Source organism: Ursus maritimus (genome assembly GCF_017311325.1).
Source record: "Ursus maritimus isolate PB19 chromosome X unlocalized genomic scaffold, ASM1731132v1 scaffold_X1, whole genome shotgun sequence".
NCBI lineage: Eukaryota > Metazoa > Chordata > Mammalia > Carnivora > Ursidae > Ursus > Ursus maritimus.
Genome location: NW_024423319.1, coordinates 5,790,915 through 5,808,246, shown reverse-complemented (window position 1 = coordinate 5,808,246; position 17,332 = coordinate 5,790,915). Strand labels below are relative to the sequence as shown.

Below are 17,332 nucleotides of genomic sequence, written 5' to 3'. Positions count from 1 at the left end.
GGGGTGACGGGACTGGTGGCGCGTCGCCCCAGGCTGGGGGTGGGCGGTTGGCAGCGCCGCTGCCTGGGACTCAGTCTACCTTTCTGGCGCCCGCCCGCCGCTGTTGCCGCCGCCTCCGCCGCCGCTCCTCCTCCCGAACGCGGGGCACAGCGTGTGGCGGTGGTTGGGACCTGGGCTCGAGTGATGCCGCTTGTCTGCGCCTCGCCGCTTTAGGAAGAGGAGGTGGAGGCGCCCCAGCAACCCGCCCGCCCGCCGGGCCCGGGAGGCGGTTGGGGGCGGTTCCGCCGTTGGCCCTGCCCCCGCCCTGCCGCCGGGCGGTGTCAGGAGGTCTGAGGCTTCTCGCGGTGCAGGGCTGTGGCTGGGTTCGCCCAAGCCGGCGAAGGGGCGGACTCCCCCCGCACGCGGAGAGGAGAAGCCGGGGGCTGGGGGACCCGGTACACGGCTCGGCCTGGGGAGGGAACGGAGGAGTTTGGGTGACCCTGGGGGTAGGAGGGAGTCCCAGACGCGGCCACGTTGCAGGCAGGCGTTCGAAGCTGGGGCTGCTTCAGAGACGACTTGAGTTGAAACTTGGGAAGTGTTGGAAGTCCCTCTCGGTTTCCCGACCTAGTCGAGGGTGGGGCACAGGGAGCCGCCGAGTTAGTGGACCCCGACTCATTCCCGCGGTCTGCTCCCCCCTGGGTGGGGCCGCGCCTCTGGGCAGATCCGTAGCGGCTTGCCTGCTTTCCGGATTCCCCGCCCCCAGACATGCTTCAGGTGATTGAACCTGAAGCTACCCCTGTCTCTTGTGCTGTCACTTGGTGGAGAGCGGCCAGACTGGGGCTTCCCTTTCCAAGTTTGCACGTGGAAGAGAGAGAGAGGGAAATTGGAAAACAGTACATCAGCAGAAAAATTAATGAGGATGATAGAGCCATGGAAAACGAGACTGGATCATTAGCAGTAAGCCTTATTGAACTGGCATATACGCAGTAGTGGTTTCAGCAATTCCCTGCCTCCGCTCTCTGTTAAGTTCCACTCCAGCAGGGAAACAAGTCCTTTTGAGAATATCCTAATGATGACAACAGTAACAATGATAATCGTAACAATTACAGAAAATCTCATCATGAAGGCACCTTTGGGGACCAACAGGGGTTAATTACATTTAAAAATGTCATATCCAAGTGCCAGTTTAAGATGAGGATGAAGTTCATTACATTGCAGGTTGTTACAGGTCTGTACTCAACACAGTTTTGGGGCTCTGGTAGACACTCATTAAAAGTTTCTTTTTTTGCTTTTGAATCTTTCTCAAAAGATAGCATTTTGTAGTTATCGATATAATTATTAATGGGTGTCATTTTCTTCGTGCCAGGGGCTGCCAAGTGCTAGATATGTTACCTGATTGAATCTTTGCAAGGGCCCGCTGAGGTCATATTGCTTTCCCCCACCCCCCATTTTACAGGTGATGAAAAAGACTCTGTGGGGTTAAATTTGACCCAAATATCACACAATTAAGAAGCGGTAGAGCTGGGAATCCAAACCCAAGTCCTTCTAACTTTAAAGATCTACTCTCTTAGCAACTGTCAAGGATACAATGCAGTATTGTGAACTATAGCCACCATGCTGTACATTACATCCCCAGAACTTACTCATCTTCTTTTTTTTTTAATTTTATTTATTTATTTGACAGAGATAGAGACAGCCAGTGAGAGAGGGAGCACAAGCAGGGGAAGTGGGAGAGGAAGAAGCAGGCTCATAGCAGAAGAGCCTGATGTGGGGCTCGATCCCATAACGCCGGGATCACGCCCTGAGCCGAAGGCAGACGCTTAACCGCTGTGCCACCCAGGCGCCCCATGAACTTACTCATCTTCTAACTGGAAGTTTGTACCCTTTGACCACCTTCACCTATGTCCCCTCTCACCTGCCCCTGCCAACCACCAGTCTACTCTCTGTTTCTGTAAGTTCGGTAATTTTTAGATCATACAGTATTTAGTCTCTCTCTCTGACTTCTTTCCCTCAGCACAGTGTCCTCAAGGTCCATCCATATTGTCACAAATGGGAGGAGTTCTTTCTTTTTCATGGTTGAATAATATTCCATTGCATGTGTATCCATCACATTTCATTATCCATTCAGATGATAAAGGATATAGTTGCATTCTCCTTACTCCTAGTTCCCCACGTCCAGGCCCTCACAACCCCTAACCTGATGATAGGCCCCAATCCAGTCTTTATTTCCCACCAGCCCAGCTCATACTTAATGCGTGCCTGGCCAGAAACCTGCAGTACCACCTAAACTTTAATGTCCTTAGACGTTCCCTAGAATTCTGGGGCGCCTGGGTGGCTCAGTCAGTTAAGCATCTGTCTTTGGCTCAGGTCATGATTTCAGGGTCCTGGGATCGAGCCCCTGCATCCATCCGCTCCCTGCTCAGCGGGGAGTCTGCTTCTCCCTCTTCCTCTGCGCCCCCCCCCCAGCTTGTGTTCTCTCTCTTTGTCTCAAATAAATAAATAAAATCGTAAAGAAAAAAAGGTTCCGTAGGATTCTTTTCAAAGTGCAGAGTTTGATTTAGCAAGTCTGGAATGGGCCCAAGATTCTGTATTGCTAACAGTTTCCCAGGTGGTGCCAATACTCGTGATTCTCAGATGACACTTTGAGTAGCAAGGGTCTAAATCTCAAGTCCCAGCCCCACTGAACCTTCCTCATTGCTCTAAACCCTCCTTCGATACTCCTCCTCTTGAATGTTGGTGGAAGTAGTGCTCAACATTGTAGTTCTTTCTTCTTATTTCATTTGTTCGGTCTGCCGAACAAGATGATTAACTCTCTGAGGCCAGCGATCCAGCTTCTCTTACATAGGAATTATTCAGGTAGAACGCCAGCTTTCTGAGGGCAGGATTTTTGTCTGGTTTGTTCACTGCTGTATCCTTGGAGCCTAAAAGAGTGTGTGGCACATAATAAACCCTCAATAGGTATTTGTTGAATGAATGAATGAATGAATGAATGAATGAATTTCCTTTGAGTTGCTCACTGAGGTTAGTATAGTGCTAGGCAACTAATGGGTACATTGTATGTTTTACTGATGCCTGGCTAAACTCCTGGGCACTGCTCTTGTTGAATTTTAAATTGTTCACTTTACTATATGTTATACTGTTAATCTTTTTGTGTTCTAAATTCTTTCCAGTTACTTTAATTTCCCAACTAAGAGTGAGTTGTGTAATTTTAATAAATAAGTAAATTATGCCTATCTGAGAAGTGACTTTCCCTGACATCCTTCTGAGCCAGAGCTATGTAAGAATGTGGAAGACTGAATGCTAAATTTTGAGACCTGAACTATTGAGACATTTCCTTAAAAACACCACTTTTGAGATCTTAGTAAACTTTCTGACCCTTATTTTGGTCTGCTGATATTAAATAAACTATCTGTTGTAATTATACTTGATAGAGATCACTTGAGTTGTGACATGGAGTTCCTTGTGGCTTGATTATGCTTTTTCATATATACATATATATATTTCTTAATTTAAATAAAGTGACAAATTCATGTGGGCTTTTGTTACTGCCCACCAAAAAGGACACTTGAATATTTTACTTCAAAATGTCAGCCCAGAGTCCAATAATATGTTACCACATATTCCCACAACTTGATGGAAGAAGTTCCTTGAGAGGAGATACCACATCTTATACTCTTTGGTGGCCCGATTGAGTGCAACATTGTGCCTCAGATCGGATTTGGTACCTGCTTGATTGATGTGACCTGAGTGGCTATGAATATTTAATAACCATATTAAAAAAGTAAGATCACATACAGATTAAGCAAAGTCTGTGAATTCCAAGTTAGACATTGTCTTTGAGCCCAAGAAAACTTAATAATTTAAATGTACAGTCTGTGGTTTCAATTTCTTGACATGTGTCATACCCTCCATATTAAACATTTAACTTTACCCATGTTTATAAATATTTACTGAGTGGACTGGTTCATAGCTAAAGTGTAGGTAGATAGAAATGGCCAGACAAACTTTGATGAAGGCCATAGTGAGGTAATGATGTAATAGGGTCCTGGTTCTCAAACAGGGGCAATTTTGCCTCCTGGAGATATTTTGGTTGTCACAAATGGGGAAGAAAGGATGCTATCGGGAGTTGGTAGAGGCCAGAGATGCTGCTACCCATACTCCAGTGCACAAGACAGCCCTCACAACAAAGGGCTGTCCAGTCCAAAATGTCAATGGTGCCTAGGTTTGAGAAACCATGCCCCGTACTCTTTGCATTAAGGGTTACTAACTAAGCAACAGACTTGGGAAACACTGTTCCCTGAGGATTTCAGTTCAGTGTAGTGGTCGGGGCAAAAAACAAAAACAAAAGCAAAAAAACCAACCCAAAAAGCCACCACCAACAAAAAATACTCCAAAAGATATTGGGCCACATCAGGGGAATACTGGAAACAAGGCAGTTATTTTTCTGTTACCTTGGTATGAAACCATAGATCATGTTCCTCCAAAGAGTGACTACTACCTAATGAAAAATAATATTGAACAGAGAATAACTTTAAGAAAAATTTAATGATTGGCTTAAAAATATTTAATCATGGAGCAGGTTGTAATGTACTAGGTATTACCTAGGAGCCTTCAAATATGTGACCTTGTCAAGGTAAATTTGACCTCTTACCTCGCTTGACAAAATTTAGACGTAGGGTTTCACATTTTGGACTTTTTACAATTTGAGCCTTATTTAATAACTACATTGAAATGTTTAATGTGTATAAATGTATGAAGTACAAGGACAAGTTGATCCGGTTATCTGAATTTCTTTCAATTATCTGAATATTGGGAACAAAAGGGAATTATTTTGGTAATTCCAGAAGCTCACCATCCAGGGACAGGAAGATTTTGATTCAAGGTGCTAGACTCTGTACTGATATTTGGAAGCACGACGTGCAAGGGTCCTTTTTAAAAATATGTAAAAACATATGCAATACCTCAGATCTCCTCTTTACTCTCTGTGGGTATCAAATTGGAAACCACGACATAATAGTTCTTGCAGATGTTGCATCCTCGCTATTGTTCCAGCAAAGTGTCCTGAGAAAAACCTATAGACTCAGTTCTCGGTCAAGGAGCGTTAAGCCTTTGGGGGCTTGCACAGGATTCTACCACAGTATCATTTTTAACAAAAACTAGTGTCTAAGACTCAGCCCGGCCGAATTTTCTTGCTAGCTTTGCTTCCTGATGCTGCTGAGGGGAATAGAGTCACAGAGGACGTGGGTGAAGCAGATGCTGCTTAAAGTGGTTTCCTGCTTATAAGATTTCTTTACACATATGCTTACTCACTTCGAAATATTTGCATTTAGGTAGCAAAAGAATTGAGCTCATTGCCTCTTTGCCCTCACCGATGAGTTAGAGAACTGAGAGCAGTAAATGCGGCCCAGATAATGTCATGCCTGTGTCGAGGCAGGAGTCAAAAGATGGAAGGGTAGGAGGTTTCCTCCTAGTTTCTGTTGTGCTGCCTGCCTAAATTCTCACAGAATTCCCCTGGGGATCTTTACAGGCCTTGGACCTAAGGCGAAGGCCCTCAGAACCCTGTAGGCCTTCCCTCCCAACCTCCTCAGTGGTGACAGGGCCACTGCTTTCCACACCAGTCATCCCATAATGATAGTTTTGTGTTGCCATTGGGAACGTGAAGACTGGGGAGTTCCTTAGGAGAGATTCTTTGGGAGATTGGGCTCTTTGTAATGAAGTCAGGTAACTTCTTTATGCCCTCCAGAGTGCAGGTTTTAGCCACAGGAGAACCCTTCATGTGTTACTGTGAAACGATGCTGAACAACCAATCAGGGTGATTCTTTCCCCCTCTGAATTAACTTTTTAGGATGGTTTGAATTGACCACTTGTTCTTTAATTTGTAGGCTCCTCAAGAAAACAGTTCTAGTCAAAGGTGGCAGTTAAAAACAGGAAAAAAACTGGCAGTTGAGACCAAATAGGAAGTGACTATGCCATCAGCTCACACTGAGGAAAAGGAAGTTGTTGCCAGGACCTCTAAGAAAGGCAGTTGTGTAAAATTACCACCCTTCAACTTGCTTGCTGGGGTTCTGTCACCCTGTGGTAAAAGCTCCCATAGTTTTGTTACTGCTGTTCTCAAGAGGACATGAACAGAGCAGGAGAATAACAGGCAGCCCTTGCAGGACTATTATCAGGGACTACCAGAAGTTTCTGGGGGCAGAAACTCAACATTGTAGAGAAGCAAAGCTTCCACCCTACTCATTTTTTTTTCCTGTGCCAAATTGAAAGTTTAAGATTAGTAAAAAGTCAGAATTTTATCCCATGAGGCCCACCACAAGGGTCCAAGTGTAGACTGTAACAGGGGGGTTTTGCTGAGAAATAGAAGACAGAATGTCTTTTTATACTTGCACTTGGGGTCCAGAGACAGCCGAGGCCACACCACCTTTCCCTTTTCCCTTTGCTTTCTCCTCCATTCTTTTCTTTCTCACATATTTCTTGAGCACAGTGCTAGGAACTGTGCTAAGAGCTGGGAATACAAAGAAATGCAAGGAGTTTGCTTTCTTGCAGGAGAACACCATAAAAAACAAGGAGTACTCAAAGCACTACATTATAATAGTAGCACTCCATTTAAACATGCTACAACAGACACCAGAGAGAAATATATTTTACCTGTGTAGATCCTGGAAGGTTTCACAAAAGAGGTGACATATGAACTAAGCCTTGAAAAATGGATAGGAGATAGCCAGGAAAAGTCTCGGGGCGAGGGAGTAGAGAGAGCATTCCAGATGGAAAGAACAGCACAAACAAATGCCTAAGCCGGGCATGCGTATCCCCCATCACCTGATGATCTAATTAAAATCTACATACTGTGCTCCATTTGTAGAGATTCTGATTTTGTAGATCTGAGGTAGAGAAAGGGCATGTGTATTTTATTAAAAAAACAAAAGAACAAAAACCGGGCACCTGGGTAGCTCAGTAGGTTGAATGTACAACTCTTGGTTTCGGCTCAGGTCATGATCTCGTGGGCTGTGGGCTGGAGCCCCACGACGAGTCTGCTTGAAAGATTCTCTCCCTCTGCCCCTCACCCCCATAAGTAAATAAATCTTAAAAAAAAGCACAACTCCTTGGGTGATTATGATGTGTCCTCTTGGTTGTGAATCACTAGCTTAGAGAAATGACAAGCTTTCTTTGAGGACGAGCTAGCTTTGGTTTAACAGGCAAAATACAGAGTACGTGAAGCATCCTAGTAATGAGGTAGGAAGGAAGTGAGGGGCAGACGGTGAGCTTTGTGTGCCATGCGAAAGACTTTGGGCTTGATCCTGTAAGCTCCTAGGAGTACTGAGTGGTTTTAAGGAAGAGAGGAATTTGCTCCAGATTTGTATGTTCAAAAAACAAAAACAAAACGCCCCTCTGGTTAGTACATAAAGGATAGATTCGATATGGGAGAGGCTGGAAGCAGAGGGACCTATTAAGAGGCCATTAGGAGGCCATTGTAACAGTACAGGAGAAGGACCGAGTTAAATTTATGGCTATGAGAATGAAGAGGAGGGGATAGATTCCAGAAACAATTTGGGGGTGGAATCAACAGCATTCAATTGATTGGAAGTGGCCAAGACCAGAGGGAGACGTTTAAAATGCCAGAGACATCTAGCTTAGGGAAATGGGTAAAATGTTGATGCCTGGAGCTGAGCCAGGGAATATGGGAGGAGGACCAGCTTTGGGGAAAAGATAAGGAGTTCAGTTTGGGTGCAGAGTTTGAAGTGCTTGTACGATATCCAAGCGCAGATGTCCAGAAGGTAGTTAAAAATAACAAGAGGTCAGATTGCAAATATAGATTGAGAATTGCAGAGAGGAATCCTTTGTAAGCTGATGGCAAGTCGTCAATAAAGGACATGAAAAATAGAAACCAAGTTGGAACTGTTCACTTCCCATTTAGAGAGTCACTTCTTGAATAATTGTCCGATACTTTGGTCCAGTGAGATGCTGCCTGTGCCTACTGACATCATATCTATCTGCAGAAAGCATACTATTTTTGTCAAAGTAATTATTATTAATTTCATCTCTATAAGATTATATTACTAAATAGTTCTGCTGTGTCCCTGCATACATAGATTACCCTTTGAATGCGTGATAATGACAGCCAAGTAAAGAGTGGAGTAAAGGACAGGAGTGACGTGAAGAGATCTGAATGCTATGTTGCCAGGTTTTCTGGGATGGTTTTCTTGAATGCAACTGTAAAATAGATTATTGTGCGCCAGGGCAGTTTGTATTATATTTCCCCTCCTACACTCAAAAGAAAATGAGGTGGGAGATGACATGCATGCCTGGTTGCATGAAGCCAAGTTAGTGTCTTCTACAGTGGAAAGAAAAACAGGAAGAATTTATTGCAATCTAAAGCACAGATTACTGGCAAAACTATGCTATTTGCCTGCTGTGAAAGTGCACAGCAACTTTAGTTAATATTTCCCCAATTTTTCAGAATCATTCATACTATTCTGGTTCTTCCATTCTTTCTGTGCTATTGACCTTTTCTGAAACTTCACACATCCCTATAGTTTACCATATGTGAACGTAAGCGTTCAAGTGGCTAAATGCCAACTTGAAATTAACATAGATAAATCATGCTTTTCATATAAATTGGGAAAATAGTGGTAGACATTTACAATCTGAAATCATGAAAGCAGATACAAATAGATTATATTCTAAATGTTTTGTACAGTGCATTTTATTATGTGTTTGGGTTTTTCTCAGGTGCTACAAGAAACTGAAGCATACCAGCTCTTAAATTTTAATGTTACTTTTGCATCTGACAATATACAGATTCCTGTTATGCAAATATAGAGAAATGAGTGCTTACTATGTTGTGAAGGATGGATTTAGTTAATGAAATAGATACTAAAAAAAAAAGATACTTTCTTATTTTTTTTCCAGACTCTAAAAGCATAAAAAGGTTATTGCTGTATGGAAAGGTCATTTATATGAACAATAACAGAAGAAACAGTGTCTGGGTTGTAAAGTGCTGAGTTACTGAATATGTTTCCTAGTAAAAAAGTAAGGTATTCAATGTGAGTATGCATAACAATACAGTTCAGTATTGCTCTTCCACTTTGGTTCTGCACCTAGTAAATGAGATATAAAACAATTCTTGCATTGTCCTTTTTAAAGCAGGAGCCCAAGCCCAACTTGTATTAATGTAACTAGAAAATTAGGTAATTATAAGAGCTATCATTCATATAATGCTTGCTCTGTGTCAGGCATGGTTTCAATTTACATATATTTCCATGTCCTTCTCACCACAACTCCATGGGCTTGGTACTACTATCGTCATATCATTCCCATTTTATAGGTGACAAAACTGAGGCACAGAGAGATGAAGTAACTCACCTAAGGTAGGATTGCCAGATAAAATACACAATGCCCAGTTAAACTTGAATTTTATTTTATTTTTTTAAAGATTTTATTTATTTATTTATTTGACAGAACACAAGCAGGGGGAGAAGCAGGCTTCCCGCTGAGCAGGGAGCCCAATGTGGGGCTCGATCCCAGGACCCTGGGATCATGACCTGAGCCAAAGGCAGATGCTCAACCGACTGAGCCACCCAGGCACCCCCTAAACTTGAATTTTAGGTAAGTGTTGAATAATCCTGCATGAGACATACTTATACTGAAAGACATCATTATTTATCTAAAATTCCAATTTAACTGGTCATCCTGTATTTTTACTTACTCAATCTGACAACTCTTTAAGCCAAGGTCATATAGTTCTTTTTTTTTTTTTAAAGATTTTATTTATTTATTTGACAGAGAGACAGCCAGTGAGAGAGGGAACACAAGCAGGGGGAGTGGGAGAGGAAGAAGCAGGCTCCCAGAGTAGCAGGGAGCCCGATGCGGGGCTCGATCCCAGGACTCCAGGATCACTCCCTGAGCCAAATGCAGATGCTTAAAGACTGAGCCAGCCAGGTGCCCCCAAGGTCATATAGTTCTTAAGGGATAGAGCTGGAATTTGAACCAAGGGAGTGTGACATCAGAATTTATGCTTTTAACTGCTATGCTTCTACTAATTATAAGAAATGGAAGGTAGAGAGCTTCATTTTCTCTATGTGGAATATTGAAAAAAAAATCATGACTAATGAATACCTCATGGGCAAGATCACAGGTCTACAAGTTTGAATTTCTTTTAACTTACTCTGGTTGTTAATATCATTTGGGTGCAGCATTTTTAGTGAGAACTTTTGTTCTAAAGGTGATAAGATCTATAACATTTTGAACTAATTTTTCCTTCCTTGTTCTCCAATAGGAGAGGTTAAAGAAAAAGTGTGCTTCACTATAACGAACGGAATTAACTGATAAGTACTGTTGTTCAAAACACATTTTTCTTCCTTCACAAAGCAGCTTTGTGCTGTTTATAAAGAGTAAGGGCTTTCTTTCAGTAAGAGCTTTCTAAAAGAAAAATATAGGATATACTCACACCATTTTCTTCTTACTTTGAAATTTTTACTCTAAAACAGGCTAAGGGGCATCTACTTTTTGAAAAGTAGTACAATTTAATGGGGAAAAAAAAACTTGGGCTTTGGAGCCAGACAGACCTTATTAGCTTCGTGAACTTGATGTCTGAGCCTCCTTTTCTCTATCTGCAAAATGGGAGTTGTTAATGCCTCATCCGAATGCTGACATGAGGATTAAATGAGATGATGAACATAAACTGCTCTGCTGTGCTATCTGGTACAGAACTGACCGTTGGTGAATAGTGGTATTTCCTGTTCCCCCGTCCATTTGCCTCTTCCCCAGAGCCTCCACTGTGCTCAACAACCCCTGTGAATCTTTGGAAATCTAATGCTTATTTACAAAAGCATCTTCACTTGCTCCGAAGTTACATAGCAATCAGGGGTTGCATCAGTTGGAATCCAGAGTGCCTAAAATGTTTTCCTTCATTCCGTGATTTTTTTTTTGAATCCCTAAAATGTTTAGGTTACAACAAAAAATTACAGTGTGATTTTTAAAAAGATTTTAGTTATTTATTTAGAAAGACAGAGAGAGACAGAGGGCACAAGCTGTGGGAGGGGCAGAGGGAGATGGAGAGAATCTCAAGCCATCTCAGTGCCCAAAGAAGGTCTCCATTCCACAACCCTGAGATCACGACCTGAGCCAAAATCGAGAGTCTGACACCCAACTGACTGAGCCACCCAGGCGTCCCTACAGTGTGATTTCTGCCCTTAGAGATTAATTGTAAGAATTTTTAGGGTTTTTTTTTCTTTAACAATGAGAATATTTTTAATTTCAGATTAGGGTTTATGTACTTTAGTCCATGGGGAAACTTACCATGGACATCTCTGAGGCACACAAAGGGGCAGAAAAAGAGATGGCATGGGCAGGGAAATTATGTCATTAAAGCATTTTCCTGTGTATACATGCGTGCGTGTGCATATGCATTGGAGCAAGGGATGGTAATAAATAATGAGGGGAAAATACAAAAATAAGTGCAGTTAGGATCAAATACAAAGTTGCCATCAGATTAGGAAAGAGCTAACGTTGCTATTGAAAACACTCAATTCTGACAGGTGGCATATAGTGTGCTTAGTCAGAACATGGGCTGTGGAGGGGCTTCTGGATGGTGCAGTTTGTTAAGCGATGGACTCTTGGTTTTGGCTTCAGTCGTGAGATCGAGCCCCACATGTGATCTAGCCCCAAACATATTAGCATGAGCCAAAATAAGAATTTTACTCGAATTGTTAAGAGACCAAGAAATGGAAAATGCATTTGGCAGAAGCTTTTTTAGGCCTCAGTTTCCTCGTTGTAAAAGGAAGAGAATTGAGCCATCTGTAAGGTTCTTTAAAGCACTGACATTTAATGATTATATTTAAAAATTCTTAAAAAACAAAATCTGGAACTCTCTGAACAATTTTTTATAGCCAAATAATAAATCTAAAGTCAGAGTCAAACATGACCTTTCAGAAGGAAGACAGCAGGGTTTCTGTGAGGGAAAATCATGTCTGACTAATCTATTAACGCTCCTCAAGAGAGTAAATAACAGACGGACGAGGAGGAACCAGAGGATAGCATTTACATAGACTTAAAAAAAAAAAAACCTTGACAAGCTTCCATACTGTTGATTTTTTTTTTGTTGTTAAATGAGTCCCTGTGGGATCTGGGGAAACATTTTGTCATGGAAGGCAAGCGAACTTACAGAATGAAATGGAGGGTGGTAAGAGGGCGCCTGGGTGGCTCAGTCGGTTAAGTGTCTGCCTTTAGCTCAGGTTATGATCCCAGGGTCCTGGGATTGAGTCCTGCATTGGGCTCCCTGCTCAGCGGGGAGTCTGCTTCTCCCTCTGCCTGCTGCTCCCCCCCTTGTGCTCATGCTCTGACAAATAAATAAAATCTTCAAAAAAAAAAGAAATGGAGGGTAAGAAAAAGTGGGTGCTTCTGTGGATGGAGAAATGTCAGCATTAATACTCTATGGTCCCAGATTTATGTAAGTGTTACAAGTGGTATAAAATAAGGTATACACAGTGGTATTTCTGTGTTTGTAGCTGGCACTAAGCTCTTCTCAGTAGTGAAATGCCAAACTGACATAGCATAGATGGCAAGAAAGTCTTTCAAAATTGGGAGAGTGGGAAAAATGAACAGTAGATTATCTCAGTAAGGTAAAGCACCTACAGAAAAAAAAACCCTAACTGTATCGTAGAAATGATAAGATTGTTGTCATTTATGGCTCAGGAAAGAGATCTAGGAGTTGCAGATATTTCTGGAACAATTTCAGCTCACTGCACCGTTTGGGCCATAAAGGTCAACAAAATTCTGTGCATTCATAGAAAACAGACTAGAAACAGAATGATACATTATCCTGTTTTTGAAAAAAAAAAAAAAACTTGGGGCAGGAGCACAATGTTTAATTCAGGGGGCCATAAATCAAGAAAGGCAAAACGGAACCCAAGATGGTATAGAGATGGGCAGCCAGAACAAAGGAATGAGAAGACACAAAGTATTAGTAGTTTTTAATCCAAAAAGAAAAAGATTTGAGGCAATGGCCAATGTCCATACTAATATTGGTGCTACTAATAACCGTTTATTTAGAATTACTCTGTGACTTGACATGTCCTGAGTCATTCAATACCTATTACCCCTATAAGGTGGGTCCCCGTATTATCTACACTATAAAAGCATCATGAAGGATATGTACAGAGTAAATAATGATCAAATGTGTTTATTGGCTAGAACTCACCACAGACCTTAAAACTCAAAAGAATCAAGTTCAAGACAAAGGAAAAGAAGTGAGACTCCATGCAGTGGGCAGTAAAACCTAGGGAACTCACCCCCTCAAGCAACAAGTTGAGGTGAAAACAGATTCAGGAAGGATTTAGGCTATATTTGTAGAAGATAAACCATGATAGCTTACTAAGAGAATCTTGTGAAATGTCTTTAACCTTTCAGGTTGTCATTAAAGAGGCCAACCACACCCTCTCCGCTCCTACTGCCAACATGTCTCTGAGTCGTCCTATAAAAATTCAGGGCTGGATGGACCAGAAATTTGGTCAAGTGTGGCTTTTCCTTTTTAATTATGACCTAAGTAGGGAATGGCATGTGAATTCCTTGTGGGTATTTCAAGATGGTTGTACTTTATCCCATGCTTGAGCCTGTTGTTTTCATTGATAGCCTAACATGCACAGAATCTTGTTGAAAGCAGCTTTGCCATGTAGAAATGGAATCTTTAAAAAAAATTACTTGCAGAAGAATAATTTGCCCCAAAGAGAGTAGGTAGAGAGTTTTCCTTTAACACCCATTCTCCAGTCAGCATTCATTTGGGGTTATTTCATGCCCATATTTCTTTAAGAAATTCCATTTCAAAGAAAATATATTTCATGCAAGGAAAAAACAGAAAAATAGCTTTAAAGAATATCCCTGTATAAAAACCCTCCTGTAGGGGCACCTGGTTAGCTCAGTCGGAGGAGTGTACTATATTCTTGATCTCGGGGTTGTGAGTTCAAGCCACATGTTGGGTGTAGAGATTACTTAAAAAAAAAAAAAACCTCCCATGAAAACATACATAGTATCTCCTCTGTCACATCAGTGCTCACAAAACCCAACAATGGAGACATCCAGGGTTGCTCGGGGCTTCTTCTGTCTTCATGGTGTAACATGGTTAGTTTCCACAAAATGCACCCACGTCCTCCGTTGGCTTGGTGACCTCTTCCTTATTGAAACACTAGGTGTGCTACAGACACACCATGAAAAAGAAATGGGGAAGAGAAGAAAGCCTAAGAGTGAACGTCTGGTTCACAGAGAACTCACCTCATCTGTGGGAAAGAAGTATGAAAAGAACAATGAAAACAACTGGAAAGCTGAGAAACACAGAAAGGGAAAAGGACAAATGAAAAGATAGGATTGCTCTGAAGGCAATGGAAATCATGTAAAAAGTGAGAGAGGATGAAATGTGGATTTCTTTTTTTAAAAAACGGATTTTATTTATTTATTTGACACAGAGAGACAGCGAGAGAGGAAACACAAGCAGGGGGAGTGGGTGATGGAGAAGCAGGCTTCCCGCTGAGCAGGGAGCCTGATGTGGGGCTCGATCCCAGGACCCTGGGATCGTGACCTGAGCAGAAGGCAGACACTTAATGACTGAGCCACCCAGGCACCCCTGAAATGTGGATTTCGATGCTAATATGGATAATTGGGCCATAAGCAAAATGATAAAGTGTGTGATCCTTTGCGCTCTCCTACTTCTCCCAGCTGAGTCTCTGCTCTCTGTCCACTCCCCTGACCCTGTGTCCTCTGGCTGCCCAAAGCCCATTTTGGCAGCTAGTGGCTGAGCCAGTACTCTCCCAGGCTGTGCCCTGGTTCTAGGCTTTTCTCACCTCTCTGGATCCAAATGTATCTGTGTTTTGCCCATTTCGTTACCCTGGCCTGAGAACATCTTCATCTTAATAGAGACTACTTATTAAATATGGCTCTCTACTTGTAAGTGCAAGTAGAGGGAGCTTCGGGGAGCAGAGCCCTCCTCACAACCTCAAATAACAGGTGGAAAGCCTGTGTCTCCCAGGTAACCACACTGACCATAGGTTTCCTCATCTGTAGAGAGGAGATAATTAGGTCTTTTATTTCTGTTATAATTGACAATACTTCACATACATTTACCTATTGGATCCTCATCCGCCCTCTGAGGTAAAGATTATTTCTCCATTTGACGGACAAGGGAACTGAAGCTCAGTGAGGTTAAGTAGCTTGTCCTGGGATAATATGTGAAGGGTCAGTGCATAAGGAGAAGACTCAGGGGGCCAAGAGAGTGAGTTGACACACAGTTACGTAAGCTGCCCAGACAGTGGTGCCTGACACAGGAACCACGTGGCCATGTGGAGGCAGTGTGATATCAAGGTTGTGCGGATGGGCTTTGGAGTCATAGATACCTAGGTGAGAATCCTGGCCCTGTCCCTTATGACCTGGCATCCCTTTGGCAACTCCCTTCTCTGACTCCACATTTCCTCATTTGGAAGATGCAGATAAGAATGTTACGAGTATTAAATGTAACACCGAGTGTAATACACTTAGGAGAGGGTAGAGCACGTGAGCAACAGGCAAAAGATGTGGAAGCTCCTGGAATGATGGTTAGTAGTAGTAATACTTGGCTCATATGCTACCCCAGAACATGGAGTCCACTGGCCCAAATGTAGAGTTAGCCACTAGAGACCAGGCTGTAGGCAAACAGAACCAAACATGGCTGACGCCATGGAGAGAAGGAGGAGGCTGTGTACTCTACAGAGGGGGCTGGTTGAGGCTACCCAGGACTAGGTTGTGGTTTCCTTAGAACAGTGGTTCTCAAACTTGAGCCTGGGTTAGAATCACCTGAAGGCTTTCTTAAACGACAGATGGCTGGGCCTCACTCCCAGAGTTGATTCAGAAGGTCTGGGATGGGGCCTGAGAATGTGCATTTCTATTGAGTTCCTTGGTGTTGCTGATAGACCCAGCGAGCCCACTTTGAGAATCATTGTCTTAAAGAATCCTGTCCAGTTCTAGGCATCAGTGTTTCCTTGCTTTTGTCTCCTCTTTTCTCCTCAGTAAAAATCCATGTGAAAAATGCTTCCCCTGTTCTGGCAGAAGAAAGGGAGTGGCCCATCACCAGTCGAGGAGGACCGCTGGAAAGCAGGCATGACGGTGTCAGTGGGGGCCTGGGCTAGAAGGCTGGGAGCAGCCTTAGAGTAGAACAAAGGTCAAAACTCTGATGGGAAAGAGTCAGAGACAGCTGTGATTACGAAGCCTTTCCCAGCTTGGATTTTCCCTCACAAGCTTTTTCTTACTTGAGCTTTTTATCCCTTTTATAACTACTACTATATTTGGGCCAGGGGTGGGGGGGTGGGGGGCGGTGGGAGAAGGATTCACTATAGTTTCTTCTTGCACTTTTCCTACTTCCTTGTTTTACTCTTTGTCAACCACAAGGCCAGTGTGAACTTCTTGCAGAGCCTAAAGCAGCGTGCACAGATGATGGCAGCCTGAGTACAAACTTGAACAAAATTAGACTTCTCTCTTAAAGCAAAATATGTGCTCTGTGCTCTGTATCATGTTACAGCAAATTCGAAAACCAAGGGCTGGATTCCAAGTCACCGCCTGGCAGTTGTCAGTAACTAAGCCTCCGCTACCTGTTAAACACAGTTAATGAAGCAGTCTGTGTTTATAGATTAGAGGATTTGTCTTTCAAAATAGTAACCCAATAGAATAAGAAAGATGGATAGCCTTGCATTTAGATTTCAGGATTAGAAATCATCTGTCCCATGAATTCCAAGGGGGCGAAAGAGCTTGTGGCCTCACTTACTGAGAATGTCTATTTCTAGTGCAAATCTTCGGAAACTGAAACACAAATAGGAAACTCTGCTATAATTATAAGAATGTAAGTTTCTTTAGCTCTTGAGGCAGAGATACTTTAGATTTGGGATTCCATATAAGGTGTCTGGGCCTGTTCAGTGCCTTTAAGCTATCAGGTATTTGCCTGTACCAACCTGCCCACGTTACATGAAAACAGGCCTCCCTCATTCTTTCAGAATTCATGGCTTCTGTCCTGAACCATTCACCCCAGCTTATCTCACACTCATTCCTAACCCTTCCTCAGTCTGTTCTCATTTCTAACCTTGTGACTCATTTTTCCTCTTACCGCCTTGCCTCACCCTAGGACCTGGCACTTGCTATTACTTCTTCGACTTGAGCCTTTTGCAGTCCTCTTTGGCCAATGATCAGATTCTCCACTTGGCTAGACTGCAGGTGGCATCCGTGGATGAGTGCCCTGAACTGGGACCAACCCACTTCCTGGGACTTTTACACAGGCCCCCGTGGAAGATATCCCTGCCCCATATGCTGAGTCCTGGGAGCAGAACTCAGACTTGAGAGATTTGTG

The 17,332-nt window shown here is 42.8% G+C and overlaps 1 protein-coding gene and 1 long non-coding RNA gene across 2 annotated transcripts in view; one reads left to right on the top strand and one right to left on the bottom strand.

Moving 5' to 3' along the window:
* Window positions 1-240, bottom strand: part of STK26 (serine/threonine kinase 26) — a 50,765-nt gene extending 50,525 nt beyond the window's left edge. The window contains exon 1 of the mRNA XM_040627401.1: window positions 80-240. The gene's annotated coding sequence lies outside the window, so the exon portion shown is untranslated. The remainder of the gene's footprint in view (window positions 1-79) is intronic.
* LOC103672938 overlaps window positions 1-17,332 on the top strand; it is a 123,321-nt gene that overhangs the window by 1,474 nt on the left and 104,515 nt on the right. The window lies entirely within an intron of this gene.